The sequence below is a fragment of the Mustela putorius genome, unplaced genomic scaffold (genome assembly GCF_011764305.1).
Source record: "Mustela putorius furo isolate JIRA1106 unplaced genomic scaffold, ASM1176430v1.1 tig00003969_pilon_pilon_pilon, whole genome shotgun sequence".
Taxonomy (NCBI): Eukaryota; Metazoa; Chordata; class Mammalia; order Carnivora; family Mustelidae; genus Mustela; species Mustela putorius.
The window spans coordinates 251,686-270,151 of NW_025422112.1; positions in this window are offsets into that span (position 1 = coordinate 251,686).

Genomic DNA, 18,466 nt, shown 5'->3' on the forward strand with positions numbered 1-18,466 from the left:
TCCATAATTTAAGTAAACAGACCATCATCATCAGCGATAAGATGATAATGAGACCCAAAAAAAGGGCTGTTGAAACTGAATAAAAAGAAAACTTCTGCTTCTATTACCACTTACCATTATTGTGGAAGAACATTAAAATAAAACAAAAAAACAAGATAGTGAAATAAGACAAACATAAATAAGAGAGATAAATGGTAAAATAAATATAACATAGTTTTTATTATTTAGTTTCTAAGTCTTAAATATAAACTTGAAATCTGTCAGAATTAATGGAAAAATTATTTTAATAGTGATATACCCCAAAACTCCAATAAAATAATAATTTTATATAGTATTTCCAGCTAACTAAAGGATATTCTAGCAAAGATGATCTATTTGACTACAAAACAAAAAGTATACAATTTCTAGGAGTAAACTTCTTAAGTATTATGGAAGCCCTATCTGAAAACAACTGGTAAGATATTGCTAATAGTAGTACAGAAACTTCAATAAATAAAGGGAAAATAAGTGGGGAAATTTAAGAGCATAAATATTTAAAGTTTATGGTTACCAAAGAAGATTCTACAACACAGCTGGAAAGCTAGGCAGGACAACAATAGCAGTAAGAATTAAATTGACCTAGGAATTTAACAAAACCATGTGGCTAAGAGTGAAGTTTGTTTCAACTGTAAATAATTCTGAAAACTTAAATAATGTTAAGTACTATATGGCTGGTATAACAACATCATCATAATCACTCCGGATCCAGGCTCCTTAATTTATTGCTCTGCCTCCTCACCATGGTGCTTTCACCTCATACTTTTTAGATAACTAGTTGAACTCCAGCAATCCTAGCTTCATTCCATCAAGAACAAGGTAAAAGCAATGAAAAGAATGCCCCCTCCATTAAAGAACACCTTCCAGTATTTCACATCTTCCTTCCTATATCACATTATCCAGAACTTAGTCACATTAGAATACTTAACATCAAGAGAGGCTAAGAAATAGTCTTTACTTTAGATGGCTAAATGTCCCAGGGCAATATAAGGGTTTCTGTTATTTAGGGGGAAAAAATAAGAGAAGGGTATTACAAGAAAACCTATAGTCTCTTCAACAGGCACGTCAAGGAAATGAAATATTGAAATGCTTCTGGAATATATATTTTATTTTGATTTTTGATAAAATAACAATAGAGGTGAGAAACATCAATCTGTTCCTGTAAAAGAGAACTGCTCTATCATTTTTTTTTTTCATCAGGCAGAGTTAAACAGGCAAGGAAGAGTTTATTAAGTACTGTTGCAATAGAGGAGAGTGACTGAACTACTCTGCTGAGACAAAACACACAGACAAAAGTTTAAGGTCTTCAGTGAGCTAGTGGAAAAGTAGTAGAGAACATTAATGGGAAGGTTAGTGTACTTAGGCATCTGTGTTTGCTATTTGGCACTTGTCTCCATTAGGCTTCTAACCTCTGGGTGAGACTGGGAAATTGGTACCAACTTCATTCATGATTATCTCATTTCAAAAGGGTGGCTCCCAGGTTTTTGAGAGAGATAGTCCTGGGTTGTAAAACTCGTTAAGGGGCTGGGAGACTTACATCTCAAAGGGACAGAAAAAGAACTTACAACACAAAGTTTCTAAAAGAAACACCCTTTAAAAAGGGAGGTCAGAGCCAGTTTAAATTTAGTCAAGCTGAAGGAAACATTAAGGCCATGTTGGTCATAACTTTATTTCAAATATAGTAAGTCTGGGAGCAAGAATAGGCAGTGGGGGTAGTTGGTCGAGCAATTAATTATACAACAGTGAAATTGCTATCTCAGACTTAGCTTTTATAATTCCTAGTTACAGTATTTGCTCCCCAGATATACCTGGAAGAGCATCTCTTTAAATGAAGAGGAATTTGCCATGGATGGCCCTCCTAGTTATTTGGGGGCCTGAGAAAGAAATAGGAGCATTCTTCAGAAAACTTCAAATGGCTACAAAAAATAGGGGCTCTGTACTCAGAAGGTGAGCACCCAGAAGGATCGCTTTGATTTATTTCATAAAATGCTGTTACTATATAAGCATAAGCAAAGTCTGGTCCAAATGACTCAGAGTATTGATTAACTGAATTCCATCCATATATTGTGCTGAAAAAATTGCTGATAGGGTATATTGCTGAGCCATTGTATTGGGGGTGTTAGGTTAGGTGTTTGTAGGGATGTGATGGGGGATGATTATATAAGCAAATGTCTAGAGGCTTATACCGTAAATAGCTAATGATAATGATGAGCTTTATACTAGAAAATATTCTGGAATGTAAGCAGCCTAGAATTATTGTGACATTTTTTCACTGCCTTGTAGGTTGATTTCTATACACCATAATTCAGTGATTTAAAATCTTGAGGTAAATGCTATTAGACTTTTTTCCCTTTGTGTGATAATTGTGCTGACTGAGAAAAGGACAACGCTTGAATTATCCCATATGGCATAATGTTGCTGTTAGGATCTGCTTTGTCTTTAAATTATGTAACCCTGTATTCCAGAGTCACACTTTTCCTCATATTTGCTTTCATGTATCCACCTTATTCTCTGAGTTAGCCTGGTAGAACACAAGGCCCTTTCTGCATTTGCATTAAACAGTGTGAAAATTCTATGACATATTTCCTCTCCAATTAGCAGTCAATTGATTTCAGTGTCATCCTTATTAGGCCAGCCTGGGGGCTCACTCCAGCTGCTTTAGCACTCTAAAGCTTTCTTCTGTAGGAGATTTACACTAGATTTTGCCTCAGATTCCCCTTTACAACAAGTTGACATGTACCACCTGAAAATTAGAAATTTGAAAACAACAGCCTATTTCATATTGTACATTCATACTGTTAAATTCTTGCTTACTTGGAAATACAACATTTGAATCTAATTCTTGAGGTAGAGGAAACAGTGAAGTGGATTGATGGAAGGAAGGAAGGAAGGAATACTTATAACTCCTTAAGCTGTCGTGTCATTCTGCAGCCTTACAATACCAGTAGGCTTCCTGTGGTACAGGGGTTATGTCAAAATTTGGTACCAGTTTGGAAAGGGTAAGAGGCCATTTGAAAAACTGACACAGAATTCCAAAATTTTCCTTGATCCCTTTGACATAACAGAATGAGAATCTTTCTGTTTACCAATAATTAAGTAAAATCTTAGGAATCTGTAGTCACAATGTAAAGTTGGAATATTGATCACTTTTGCTATCATCATCATCATCGTCATCATCATCATCATCATCATCATCATCATTGTCCATACCATTTCTTGTAGGCTTCTGGTGTGTACATTCCTGGTTAGGAATTATACCAGTTGGTAAAGTCACTTCTTGAGAATTAGGGAAAGGACATGGTACACATAATTCTGTCCAATGAACTAAAATGTATTGTCAGCCTAATAGTGCGCATACTTTGTTTGATGCTAGAGATACAAAGGTACTTAAGCTATGGGACTTGCCTTTGTATTTATAGTTCAGAGACAGAAACAGACCCAAAGGGATAATTACAGTCACATGACATGCCCTGTGGGGACAAAAAGGAGAGGATTCACATCAGCTTGGAAATTGAGGAAGAAGAGTTAGAATAAATGGATAAAAATGGGTAAAAAGAGAAACAGCCCTACTAGAAAGCAATCATCAACTACTTAATTATATTTAATCAATTACTTAAGGTAGAAAATTCTGCATTTTCTGGATTTTTGAAAAGCCTCAGAGAATAGGTAGATCTTGAAAAATACAGATGGATATATGGAAAAAACTGGACCCCTGGAGCAAAAAGCCCAAAGACAGAATGTGGGACATGTTTGCAACATGAGAAGTAGATGTGTTTTGTTTAGAACAGAGCAACGGATACAGTAAAGATTTTTGTCAGTTACCTTTCTGGGTATTTTTATATTTTATGTCATTAAATATAGCTTATATCATGTATAGTATTATCTATATATGAAAAATGAGAAAATGCAAGTCAGAATATAAAGCCAAGGCAATCAGCAGGTGCTTTTGAAAGCTGCATCTGTCTATTTGAACTTTATGACACTTGATTCTCTAGGAAATTAAGAATATTCAGTGAGTGAAGCAGAGGTGGTCCTTCACCTGTTTTAAAATATAAATTTACTAAGCTTTGTTGTTTTGGTTAGAAAGAAAACTAAAGATTTTTTTAAGAACAGTAATGAAGTTGTTTCAGTAGTCTAAATTCAGTGGGATTTAGGTCTAGATGACAGAGCATAAACAATATAGAAAGAAACAAGGAAAAATACAAGCTAAAGATACTCCAAAGTTTTTCAGTTTCAATGGATGAAAACCAGGAGTTAGCTCTAAAAGAAAAAAGTGGATTTCAATGAAGAGGATAGATTTTGAGTGTTGTGAAGACATCAGAAAGAATATGACCTGAAAGCGACAAGATGTGACACTGAAGTAATGGATATCCAGTGAGGGAGAAATAGAATTGGGAATTTTCAGCTGAGAGAGGTAGATTTATTTCTTACCCTCTATGATGTAGCTATTTGCATAACTCTCATTATCTTGATATCTTTGGCCCTATTGGACGTGTACATCAAAGGTAACATTTATTGTTAAGCTCATAAATGGGAGGTTGTGTCCCCAGCTCCCTTTCAGTCCTTCGTGTTTGGTAGTTCAAAATGGCAAATTTAACAACTACTATTGCTGTTGATGTCTGTGTGTGCTTCTTTGTAGATGGGCCTCATACAGTCTCCTTAATAACTTGGCCACAGGACAGATGAACCTCAGCAACTACTCAGTATGGTTAAGTGGGTTTCCATTTTCTTCTGCTTCTTTTGTCTTTTTTTTTTTTTTCCTGCACCTTAGCAATGAAAAGAGAACTGGTAGGGCTGGAACGAAATTGGAGCGAAATCCACAGGAGCCCCTTAAATGAAATATCAAGCATTAGCTCCTCAGCATAAGTGGTTTTCACATAGCCATTCACTGTGAGCCCCTACTGGGTTGAAGCAAAGTGTCCAATGAATTGGACATGTTTAGTCTTATGCCTGAAATCAGTCTTATGGGAAAGGTCCTAAAAGCATAGATAAACATAGATAAACCTGAGTTGATTTTCTCTTTTCAATTGTTTGTATTTGACTGCCATGAAAGACTTAAATCACATATATCCCAAATTTATGATGGACAAATATTTAGTGGAAAATTGTAAAATGTTTTGCAAAAACTGAGTGGATTTAATGTATCATTAAGTATAATTTCAAATTCTATATGTATGTAAACCCTTAGGTTAGTAAGAGTATAAAGACTATATTCATGATATCTAGGGAAATATTTTTGGACTATGCTGTTTATAGTGATTCTCAAATTTTGATATGATAAAAATTTTTAAAAATCCACTATTGAATCAGTACCCTTTATAGTTACACATAGGAATATATAAAATATAAATTTCTGTTTATCTGGGAGGCCAGTGAGCTTTTCTTACTTCATGGTATATATTAAGAGTTCTCCAGAGAAGTAGAAGCAACAGGAGATACACACACAGAAACACAGATACATACACACACACACACACACACACACACACACACACACACATCATATATGTAGACATACTTAGACATCATAAGTATATGTACATGTATATATGATATCTAAAAGGAGAAATGTTATGGAAATCAGTTCAAGCGATTATGAATGATAAGATATACACGATCCTGTTGTCTACAAGCTGGAGAACCAGGAAAGCCAATAGTATAATTCAGTTCGAGTCCCACAGCCTGAGAAATGTCAGGTTACTGGTGTAAGTCCAGGAATCCAAAGACTTTAGAACCTGAACCCCCTTTGTCTGAGAGGAGGAGTAGGTGGATGTGCCAGCTCAAGCAGAAGGAGAATTACCCCTTCCTCTGTCTTCTTGTTCTATTAGGGCCCTTGAAGGATTGGATGCTGTCAGCTATATTGCTGGGGGGATTCAAATGCCAATCTCTTCTGTAAAAATCCTGTCATAGTCTATTCAGACTGCTATAAAAACTACATAGATTATAAACAACAGATGTCTATTTCTCATTGTTCTTGTGTTAGGAAGTTCAGGATCATAGAACTGGCAGATTTGCTGTTTGGTTAGTGAGAGCTTGGTACAGGTTCTTAGCTGTATTTTAATTGTGTCATTACATGATGGAAGGGGCTCGAGAGCTCTATTGTGCCTCTTTGGTAAGGGTACTAATCCCACTCATGAGGGCTCCACCCTCATGTCCAAATCACCTCTTCAGGTCCCCCGCTTCTAATACCACCTGGCGGGGGGAGAGGTAAAGTGGGGAGGGGTTAGCATTTCAACATGTGAATTTTATGGGAACACAAACATTCAGACCATAGCATGGTAGTAGTCTAGATACTTAAAGGAAGAAACAAAGTCAGAAAGTATAAACTTCTTCACGAAAATTTGTATAATGGACAAACATACAACACTGTGACCTACTTGCTGTTTTCTATACATCAAGATATTTTAAACACACACATACACACACACCTACATATATCCACATACTTGGCTATTAAAGTGGTATAATTAAATTAACTCTTAGAATAGACAAGACAATGTTCTTTGAGATGAAACATTTGAATTAAAATAGCAGTAACTCATCTTTGCTGTGTAAATGGTTATGCTTTTTTAATTCAGTTAGAAACAAATCTAAATGTCATAATTTTAAAATGCATAAATAAAAAGAATATGGTAGAACATTAATTCCCATCACTAAACATTTTGCTACCAATAATTAATATGTAGAGTGAATTTTTATTATTTGTTTAGCAGAAATATTAATTTAAAATAAATTACAAAAAGAAAGCTAGAGAAAGGGAGAAAAGAAAGATGATAATAATAGATTGGATAAACATCATTTCAGTTGAGGAAGTTTCTAGTGAGAATTTGAACATCTAATCATTTCAGAAATTCTTTTACTTCCCCTAGGTTTTAGGGTTAACTTTTACACCTCCTACTCACAACATAGTCCATGACTGGCTGGTTTTTGCTTCAGCCACCTCTACGAAAGTTGCTGTCATCATGGTCAACTGTGATGGCTTAAGTGCTAAAAATAAGTGAATGTGTTTCAAACCTTAGTTCCTTCTGTCTCTCCATTGCATTTCACATTCCTTTATGCTTGATTTTCCATGTAATCCTCTCCAAGTTTTACCCTACCTTTTTATATTCTTTCTTTCCTGTCTTGGTCAAGTCATCATTGATAATCAACTTTCCCTTAAATCTGATAGTCTGCAAAACTTTGCCCTTGGCTCTATTTCCTTTTACTTTGTATATGTAATTTCATACATTTTCATATCTCTAGTCAGTTCTGCAAAGTCATTTCCTCAAAAGCAGGGTATTGACAGGTATTTCAGTCAGGATCCAAACAGTTAAAACAGCACAACATGTTACAACAATTCAAGCAGGGTTTATTTACTGGGTGGAATAACAGGAGTGCATGGAGGGTGGTCGAACCACAGGAATAGTACAGAAAACACAGCAAGCAGCTGACAAGCTGTTACCACCCTTAGGCCCAAAGGAACAAGGGCAAGGGAAGATAGGAGGATCAATTGCTTCCATCAAGGGACTCAGCCATCTTTTTTTTTTTTTTTAAAGATTTTATTTATTTGACAGAGATCACAAGTAGGCAGAGAGGCAGGCAAAGAAAGAGAGAGAGGAGGAAGCAGGCTCCCTGCTGAGCAGAGAGCCTGATGCGGGGCTCGATCCCAGGACCCTGGGATTATGACCTGATCTGAAGGCAGAGGCTTTAACCCACTGAGCCACCCAGGCTCCCCATCTTTTTATTTTTAAAGATTTTATTTAGTTATTTGACAGAGAAAGATCACAAGCAGGCAGAGAAGCAGGCAGAGAGAGAGGAAGGGAAGCAGGCTCCCTGCCGAGCAGAGAGCCCAATGGCGGGCCTCTATCCCAGGACCCCGGGTTCATGACCTGAGCTGAAGGCAGAGACTTTAACCCACTGAGCCACCCAGGTGCCCCGGATTCAGCCATCTTGACATGACCTCAGCCAGAGATAAATATTACTCTAACCTCAGTTTCCTGCTTCCCTCCCAATACCGGCTCGGGTTCCTCATTGGGCCAAAGAAACCAAAGTCCAGAGAGCACAGAATCCTCATTATGTAGTCACATGGGTCAGTTTCCTGTACATAGACCATAGTGGAACAAGTTGGAGAGTGACTAAAAGAGTTAACTGAAATACCTGGTATAGTGATATAAACTATACATAATATGTGCTATACAGACATTAAACACACACACACACACACACACACTGTTTTCCAAACTAACATATCCTGTGAAATGTCATAAATCTTTTTAAATAATGGTGTAGCATAATACTTTTTAAATAATGAAAAAAACAAACACAATGATAACAAAAAGGGATTAGGCAGAGAGTCAGGCTCTCCTGCGACCAAAACTAAGGTAAGTCACTAATTTCTAAAATCTGGCTCTTCTTATACCAGAGTCCCTTGAGAAGAGAATCTGAGTTAAAAGTTTATATTGAGTATATTCCCCGGAATGAGAGGAAAGGGGAAATGAAGCAAAGAAGAATGAGGATAAGTAGGAACAGGACCACATTATCACAACAGGCTTATAGAATTTTGGTGGGAGAAGGATGATTGTACTCACTGATCCCTTTCTCTGCCTCTGACTCCTGTTGGGTAAAGTTCATCCCCTTGGGATTACTCTCCTGAATTTATATGTTGCCTTCATACCAACTTCATTTAGACCTGAAGGAAGCCAGAGCCCAGCTGGCTCTGGGCTCTGGTGCAATGGTCGCTCTGGTATATATGGTGTCATGTGAGTAATCATTCAGTGCAGACCTGAATGGTGCCTTCTTTCATGGCATGAAAAATAAACACTGGTGCTCACCATGGTAGTCAGAAATCCTGAGGAAATACTTAAGACTGTGAAATTATTTATGGTGATGGTATGGCATCAGCAGTGACCAAAGTAGGGTCCTAGGTCCCTAGTATTGTGATATAAATATGTACCATGATATAAATAAGGCAGGACTTTATTAGCTGTTTTCATAAGAAAGTCAATGTATAAAATATAATCCTTACTTATTACTTAGAATAGGAAATGTGTCTTTCAAACACGTAACAATTATATCTAGGCATATCCTTTCACTTAGCATAAAACCTGCCGGAACCTACAGCATTGTTTTTTAAGAGTTTCTGCTGTGCAATTAAAGGCTGAGAAGAGTAAACAAATACAGCTATCTACCTTACTCCAGTAGCAGAGTGCAAAGAAAATTTCATTAAAACCTTATGTTTTATCGTAAGCCATGCAAATATTAATTATTAATTAAATGATTTAAATGATACATTAACTAATTTTGAGGAATACTGATGCTTATAGAAACCTCCACATTTATCTTATGGATTTCAATACTTCCTGACATATAGTTAAAGGCAGTGACTTACAGAATAAAGTCCAGGCTTCCCAACACAAATAATATGTAACGGTCTTTCTGATCAAGACCCTACACATTTATTCACCTATTTTTAAAACACTGAATGTCATCAGTATTCAAGAGTTTGAAATACATTGAAGAGGGAGGAATTTTATAAAATCCATGAGCTTACAATTTAGAGTCTAGGGAGAATATACAAATAAATAAGCTATTACTACATAAGGAGATTAGACTTCTGATAGATGTACGGAGGGCTAAATTTATGGGATGTATGCTAAAGTGGACTTGAGTGTCAGGCAGAGCTTTCCAAAAGAACCATATTCTAAGTTAATAACTGTTGTATAAATTGTGCTCAACCAGGGAAAGTAGAACAAAGCACAAGAGAAAAAACTGTCTGAAAGCTGAGAGATACCTCAGGAGGCAGACCCAGTTTGCTAATGGCTTTAAAAGCTGTGGTAATCACGTTAAAGTTGGTACTGAGAGCAACAGGGAGTCTCTGAATGTGCTGAGGGGAGTAATGTGATCAGTTCACATTTTAACATGATTTACCCTCATTGCATTCTGGTGTACAAGTTGACAGGATCAAGACTGAAGGCAAGAAAGCCAAATGGATTGTTTTTCCAATCACCTAGGCAAGAAGTATTGATGGTAAAAAGAGGACTTACTTTAGAGGTACATACTGATGAGTTGAATAGATCCTGCTAATGGTGTACATGTGTGGCCTGAGGAAAAGGGAGTAAGAAGGATTATTCTCAAGTTTCTAATCTGACTTTGGACCATATGGAAGAGCCAGGAAAGAGGATAAGGTTTCGGGAACAGAGGGTAAGAGCCCAGTGGGCTCAGTGCCTAAGAGCACAGTGCCTATGAGATCCATAAGGAGTTAGAGACTTGCCCATATGACTCTGATATGAAACAGAGAAGTTGGGACTTATCAACACCTGTAAAATAATCTGTGCAAAAGCTGGCACTTAAGAATATTCCAACTATGATACCATCACAGTTTATATTGACTTCCACATTCATTCTCTGTAATCATAAAATTTTCCAACTATGCCAATAATGGAAATATTTCACACTTTTCTACATTCTTTTTCTTCAACCTAGGGTAACCTTTGCTATTTGGGAATCTCTTCTCTGTATTTCAGGATTTAGATCAATTGACTTCTCTGTGACATCTTCTTAAGTTCTTGATATGGTCTTAGTGTCTTCCTCCTGTGTATTGTCATAGCATCTTTTTCCATTCCAGACTTGTCCTGACTTTATTTGGCTTTCAGTTTGAGCCACTTCACCAAAGCTTTTTGACTAGAAAAGTAGTAACGACTATAATAAATTAGTTCTTTATAATTTTCTTGTATTGTGCCTCAGTGTTGGTTCCACATTGTTCTCCTTCAAGTAATTCCCCCTTGGTATTCCTGAGATACTTTAACACACTCAGTTAAATAAGATTGGCTGTCTAGATGTCAGATGCAACCCTGGTTTATTATTGGTTATTAACCACTGCTATACAATAATTCTTTAAGGCCCATTTAGTCTTACCTTGAATAGTCCTGGTAGTTCTCTGAAATATGATGTTAAAATTCATAGAGATTATGGAGTTGAGCCACTGAAAAGGCTATTAAATATATCCACCTTTCTTGAGATAAGCTGTAAGATTATAAATGTTTTAAGGCATCACGATTGAATGCATAAGAAGTGATGGTGCATAGACTGTCTCTACTGTCTTGAGGATATTGCTGGTCAAAGCCAATTGCCTACCTTCGCAAAGGCAAGCCTGGTATGTTCATATCAGACAAGGTTGAATCCATTGCTTCAGTAATATAATATAGAATGTTTAAGAACAAGATGAGATAGACAATACTGCTTTAATATCCATAAGTATCCAATGCCTCAGCACCTTTTGATCTACTTATTTTCTTAGGTCATCTGGTGTATTTTTTAAAAAGATTGGTCTACACAAATAACATTATTTTCTATTCCAAGGTTTACATAAAGAGTAAAACAAACATTTCTAAAATTAATGAAAGATAGAACTATATTTGCATCTTCCTTAGAACTTAAATGGAAAATGATACAGGGTACTGAGTGCCTCAGCTTGTTCTCTGTAGTACACTAGAATTTTAAGTAATGATTTTACATTTGGATTCAAGTTAATTTTTTGTGTGCCTACTTTAAGATTCCCAAGTTAATTTATCAGGTTCTTCACAGCAGTGAGAAGCCAATGACTACCTTTTAATGTAAGCTGTCATGTTTGGAAAGTAAAATTATTTTGTCTAATATTTTTCCTTAGCCTTTTGAATTTTGAAATGAACATTTTTTTCTATCATTGCTTTAGCTATTTGTGGCTCTATTGTATTAAGCCTAGTATGTTGAAATAAACTTCTTAAAACATTCCCCTTGTGAAATGGGCAATTGTAATAGCCATATGTTTTTTTTTTTTTTTTCTTTAGAGAAATGACTATATCCCCTTGATTGCATTGCCTGCAATTCTGCTAGCTGTCCTTTGGTGAATGAAGATATTGAGGGTTGTGATTTTGTGATCCAGATGAGCAAGAATGTTATAAAATGGATCACTATTATTTGTAAAAGATATATTTTACTGACTTCTCATGCAAAGTGGTGATACAAGTTCATGTGCTCAAGTTTCTTCTCCCAAATTGCTAAAAAAGTATTTTTTAAGTAAAAAAAAAAAAAAAAAACCCATTCTGGAAAAGGAGATAGGTACTACCAGGGATTTATGTAAGATATTTTCTCATTGGGTCAAGATTGAGGTAATTTGTCCCCAGCATGAAATTTATATCTTCCATATCATCAAACGGTTTAATTCACTTAGTGAGAGTGAAGGCATCTGCTCTCAGTCCTGTCTGTCTGTCTGTCTTTGCCTAAGCCCTGTCTTGACCTCCTACGTGCATCTAAAATCTGAGATTCACCTATGCTTTTTTACCTTTTTCCCTGAACTACCTATTCTCTGCTTCACTTCCAGATCTACTGTCCATCTTTTTCTACCCTTCTTGTTACCCTGGGAGGCTGACATCTATGGGCTGCAACCACCCACATCCCTTTGGCCTCTGACTTTCAGCTGTGTTCGGCCAAAGAGAGGGCAAGACATTGAAGGAATAGAAAGAGGAAGAGATCACATTATTTATTCTCTATTCTCTCTGAGCTGGATATAAACTTGGTGGTAACTGCATTCCCTTTTCCAGGATGACAGCTCTTATCAAGTGGTCCTTCATCTATACCTACGTCTTTGTCCACAATGCAGATAGTACTTCATTTCCTTGCCTGTTCAGGTTCAGTGACAGTAACAGATTCTATTCTTGGGACATGTTTCAATTACTTGTTGATTCTCTCAAGCTTTTCCAACTTGAAAATAGTCTCCTTATTAAACTCATTTGTTACTCTTTCTGAGTTTGCATCTGTTTTCTGACAGCCCCTGACTAATGCACACCTCATATATGAAATTGATCACAAAGTCCTTTTGGAAATCAAATGTGACTTTGTTAAATTAACATTCGTTAAGTAGAGGCCCACATGTTAGATGGTGTGCTGTGGTTCAACAAAAGACCACAATGGAGTTGAAATAGAGAAGTTTATTATTCACAGGTCCTGGAAGAAGTATGCAGCATGCTTTGAGGAGCCACATAGGAGGTCAAAGCAGGGTTTAGGCAAAGAGAGAGCGAGAGAGAGAGAGGACCTAGAGCAAATGCCTTTATTAGGATCTGTGAGGGGAGTTCTTTGGGGCTCCTGGGCCAAAACCGAATTTGTTAGTTCAAACCAAAAACAACAGGCTGTTGGTAAGTGCCATGGAGATCTTATCTAAGTGGCATACAGGGAAGTCACTGGGAGATGGGGGAGACTGCTTATCACAAAGGCAGCAGGGAAATCATATTAAGAACTTGCATTTACTTGTGATACTACCAGCTGTTATCCAAGGTGTGCACTCATGGGAGGGGCTAATGTCAGTTCAAGGACCTCATGGGCTGTTTCACCCCAAAATGGGTGCCAAGGCAGCAGTATAACAGATTTAACTAAATTCTCAACACCAGATTTCTCTCAAATGTTTTCATTTCTCTACATCCCAATAACATTCTCTTAGTTCAAGTTTCAATTGGAATATTTTTATTTGTGTAATATTTGAATTACTTCCAGCTACTTCTTTCTCAAAAAGTATTCTTCACACTAAAATCAAAATGGTAGTTCAAAACAGATATGGATTATTGGTTTCCTGATTAAAACCTTCATGTCTTCACATTGCCTTTAAATGTGGTCAACAAATCTCCCCATGATCCAGCCTCTGCCTGTCTCCCAAGATTCACCTGTTGGTGCATGTGCACATACACACACACACACATACGCACACATGCTGTAACCTTCTCCATGCCAAACCATTTCCAATTCCCCTCACATGTCGTCTCTTTATTTTGAGTCTTTGGATGGGAAACATCCTTTGATAGGGTTCTGAGTCCCCTTCCCCACACCACACACTTCTTTGCCCATCCTTCTCTAGCCAGCCATAAACCTCTTGAAAAGGCTTTTCAGATGGTTTTGCTCTAGTCTCTTACCGTAGCATCTGTCCATAACTCTGTCATCAGTATATCCCCTCTAGTTCCCTGCCAGGAATGTAAACATTTTGGGAAGTTTTAGTTCAAGGTTCAAACTGTATAGATTCAAATCCATTTCCACCATATATTTGCCTCCCGACACTGAGCAAATTTATTAAATGTATACCTCTGTTTTCTCATCTGTAAATTTAGGAAAATAAAAATAGTCATGTTTTTGTATTATTAATACATAAATTGTATTATGAAACATTTAGAGCAGTGCTAGGTTGACAGCACTAAAAGCATAATGCAGTCCCGCAATTGCCTATTTTTTTTTTTCCTCAACCCCACAAGATGGAAAGCTTATAAATAGGAGGGCCTAGGTTCTATTGCTCAGCATATCGTCTTGATTAGTTGAGTTTTTGGTGCATAGAGAGAACTCCATAAGTCCTGTCATTTTTTATTTTATCTTTTTATTTTTATTTTTACTTTTTGAGAGAGAGAGTATGAACAGGAGAGGAGGACAGAGGGAGAGAAGAGAGAGAATCTTAGGCAGGCTTCACACACCTGCACAGAGCCTAATGCAGGGCTCAAATTCACAACCCTGAGATCAAGACCTGAACCAAAACTAAGAGTCAGGTGCTTAACTAACTGAGCCACCTAGGCTCCCCTTCATAGGTTCTTTTAGGTTGAATAAATAAATGAATGAATGATGTGCAGAATTCTAGATTGATTTATATGTCTTCTATCTTGAACCATCTTTCTGTTTCAAATCCTGGTTGGTAATGTGTAGATCTAGATTACTTAAAGGAGTCATTTTTATTTTTTTTAAAGATTTTATTAATTATTTGACAGACAGAGATCACAAGTAGGCAGAGAGAGACAGGGAAGCAGGCTCCCTGCTGAGCAGGAAGCCTGATGTGGGGCTCGATTTTAGGACCCTGGGATCATGACCTGAGCCGAAGGTAGAGGCTTAAACCACTGAGCCACCCAGGCACTCCAGGAGTCATTTTTATGAAATACTCTGGGGCTCGTATGAATATGAAAAAGATCCTCTCTCCTTGTAAGACTGGAAAACAGATTTGCATTTGTTTTTGCCAGTGCACAAGTTCTTATGGCTAGAGTTAAGTATGTGATTTTAATCATAACACCTTGATTGTTAACTTGTCTGTCTTTAATTTGGATGCACTTTCCAGGTAATAAGTAATCATACATTTTTAATCCTGGCTGATATTTTAGAATATTCTTCTTTTCTGTAAGTTTTATGCTAATTTGAAAGTATTCCAGAGTAGTATTTCTCCATAAATGAAATGTAATTATGATAATAAATGTTTCCATTTGATATAAAACACTTACTAAAAATGCCCCATATTTTTATCTTTCTTATTCTCTATAGTGGAAAGGTACTCAAACTTTAATGATTTCTAAATATAAATGTAGCCAAAAATTTCAAAAATAACATTTTTAAAGGTTTTAAATTTTAATGTAATTTTAAATTTAATTTACTCAAAAAATCTAAATACCATAAGGGTTAGATTGTTTATTTGTAGATTTCTCTAAGGATCCATCATGTAGCGTTCAATTTCCATAAGGATCCATTAGATTTTATATTTTAAAATGATTTGTTTCTTTTTATGCCACTCTTTCGAATATATCTATCGATTATAAGTTTATAAAGTTGAAAAATACGTCTTTAGCAATTACTACATGTCAGAATTATTGAAGTACTTATTACTTAAGTAAGTAAGTGAAGTTGCTTTAAGGTTTTAAATCCTAAAAAAAGAGATAATCATAGAATATCAATTAAGGGCTCTATGGTACAAATACACAAAATAATATTAAGCACTTTCTAAAAATCGCAAGCTGTACACCCATATCTAAGTCAACCTCATCTAGAATATATGGAAAATTACAAAAACATAAAGATACACACATTCACATGCTGCGTTTATATATATTAGCATTGAAAAAGTAAAGTGTTCTTTTAATAGGCATGCATTTTGAAGAGTTCCTGGAAAAATAAAGAAAAAAAGTGGTGATTTCCATTTTGGGTAATATTGCAGCTGAAAAAACATTCTGACTACAAGACAGACATAAAATACAGGCTAAAGTAGAGAAAAAGTTTTAAATTATTAAAATACCACAAATAATGGGAAAAATCCCTGATGATAAACTTTTTAAAGGTATCCAGAGAAGAAAGATGAGCTCCCTACGTTAGAAGGATAATTGCATGTAGCAAATTAATTTTCAATAGGAACAACAGAAGAGGGAAATTGGAAAACATACAAAATGCTCAAAAAGACCAGGAAATCTTATTTGAAAAGACATAAAATGGAGCAATATCTGTCATATATAATTATCTCCTATCAATTGAAGTAAAAAAAATAACCCAATTGAAGGGGTGAGAAAAGTATATATTCTAGTGACTTAAAATATGTAAAATCTAAATGACAAATGATCTATTTAAAAATCATAATTTGAAATAGAAACAATGAGCTTATAATTTTTATAATGCTTACTAATAAGATACATAACCAACTAAATAAATATGATAATTTTGGTGAATGATTGGGGAAATTAGTAACTAAAAGCAATCTGGGAGCTTTTGTACAGGCTTTTATGGACCGTGTATTAAAATAAAATTTGGCATACTTATTTCACCCAATAAGTTTTACTTCTAAGTATTTATTCTTCAGATATATTCATGGATGTGGACAAGATATTTACACAATTTTCTATCATATGTGTAATTTGAAAAATTATATTAAAATATATGAATAGGGGTGCCTGGGTGGCTCAGTAGGTTGAGCCTCTACCTTTGGCTCAGGTCATGATCTCAGGGTTCTGGGGTCGAGCCCCGCATTAGGCTCTCTGCTCAGCAGGGAGCCTGCTTCCTCCTCTCTCTCTCTGCCTGCTTCTCTACCTACTTGTGATCTCTGTCTGTCAAACAAATAAATAAAATCTTTAAAAAAATATATATATATGAATAAATTTATGTCACCAGGTAAATGATTAAATATTTTGTGGTACATTTATACTAAAAACTTCTCTTATCAAAATTTCTGAGTTTTATTTATATGTGGTGACCATGAAATATCCCCAGAATATTTTGTGTGTGGGGGGAAGCAAACAAGTTCTTTTTTTGTTTTAGTTTTGTTAAATAACAATATTTATAGCATGATTTCCGTGACAGAGACTGGCTAGATTCACTGAGCTAATTTTCCTACATTCCCTGGCATATAACTAGATTACTCCCCATTCTTTTTTGCAATGAGTTTGGCCATGTGACTAAGTTTTGGCCTCTGAGATGGAATGGAGTAAGATTTTCCATATTCCATCTTTCCCCCCCTCTTTTACCTGGTTTATTTAGATACTCGCATGTGACACACCAGGCAACCTCAGAAACTACATAGTGAGAATGGTGAAGACTATGTCTCCTGAGACTCTGAATGTCACGGAATGACTAAGAAACAATTTTCCCTTCTACCTATGCTGATTGAATATTATATGAACAAGAAGTAAGCTTCTGTATTGCTAAGCTACTGAGATCTCAAAGTGTATCTATTAGAGGAGGTAGCATTATCCTTTCTAATTTAATTTCACTTGTTTAAAAACTGATAGAAAAAGAAAATTAAATTATATGTCCATATAATCTAGGTATATATTTGTGCAAAATGGAACACAGAATGATTGCCTCTTGTGAATGGAGTGGTATTGGGTTGGTGAGAATATGAATAAGCACTCTCACTTTGTGTACTTCTATGGGATTAGAGTTATTTGGTATTATTTCTTTAGTTAGATATATGTATAACAATGATAAATTCATGATGTCTAAAGGAAGCCAAAAAGAAATTTAGAAACAGTAACTTTGGAACTTAAAGGAAATCCTTTGTGTCTTACAGAAAGAAAGGAACAATTTAAAGTAAAAGTGCACTTTAGGGAAACCTAGCATATGGAGGGCATGAAGCATGAAATATTGAAAAAAAAATGCACTGAAATATGGTTAAACATACATTTGGATATCTATTAAGGCACTGGAGACAGATAAACTGAAAATAAGATAGAACCAAATAACAGAATGATGTATATTATCAATTGGAATTATTTTTGTCATGGGAGTAATTTTATAAGATGAGAAGAATTAAAGGAATTAAAGTCAGAGATACTACTGAAAAAAAAATATGAACAAGTAGAACTGGCAGAACGCAGAAAAGATACTTTACTAGTTTTTAGAAGGGGTGGAGGAGGTTTAGAATTTGAGATGTGGAAAAGGAGAAAAGGAAAGAAATCCAGATTTTCGATAATTCCTGATATAGCAAATTGTCCTAAGCATTAGTTTAATTCCCATCCAGTGTTGGGCTCTAGAGTCAAGTTTAGGACAGTTTGCATATTCTCTGTGATCAGGAACAAGTCCCAGTAGAACTGACATAGGAAAGGAGAATCAGAATCTATTGATGAGAATACAGCTCTTCAAAATTATCAACCCTATATCCTGAGAAACAGTGGCTTGGAATGCCCTGGAATAGAAGTCCTGC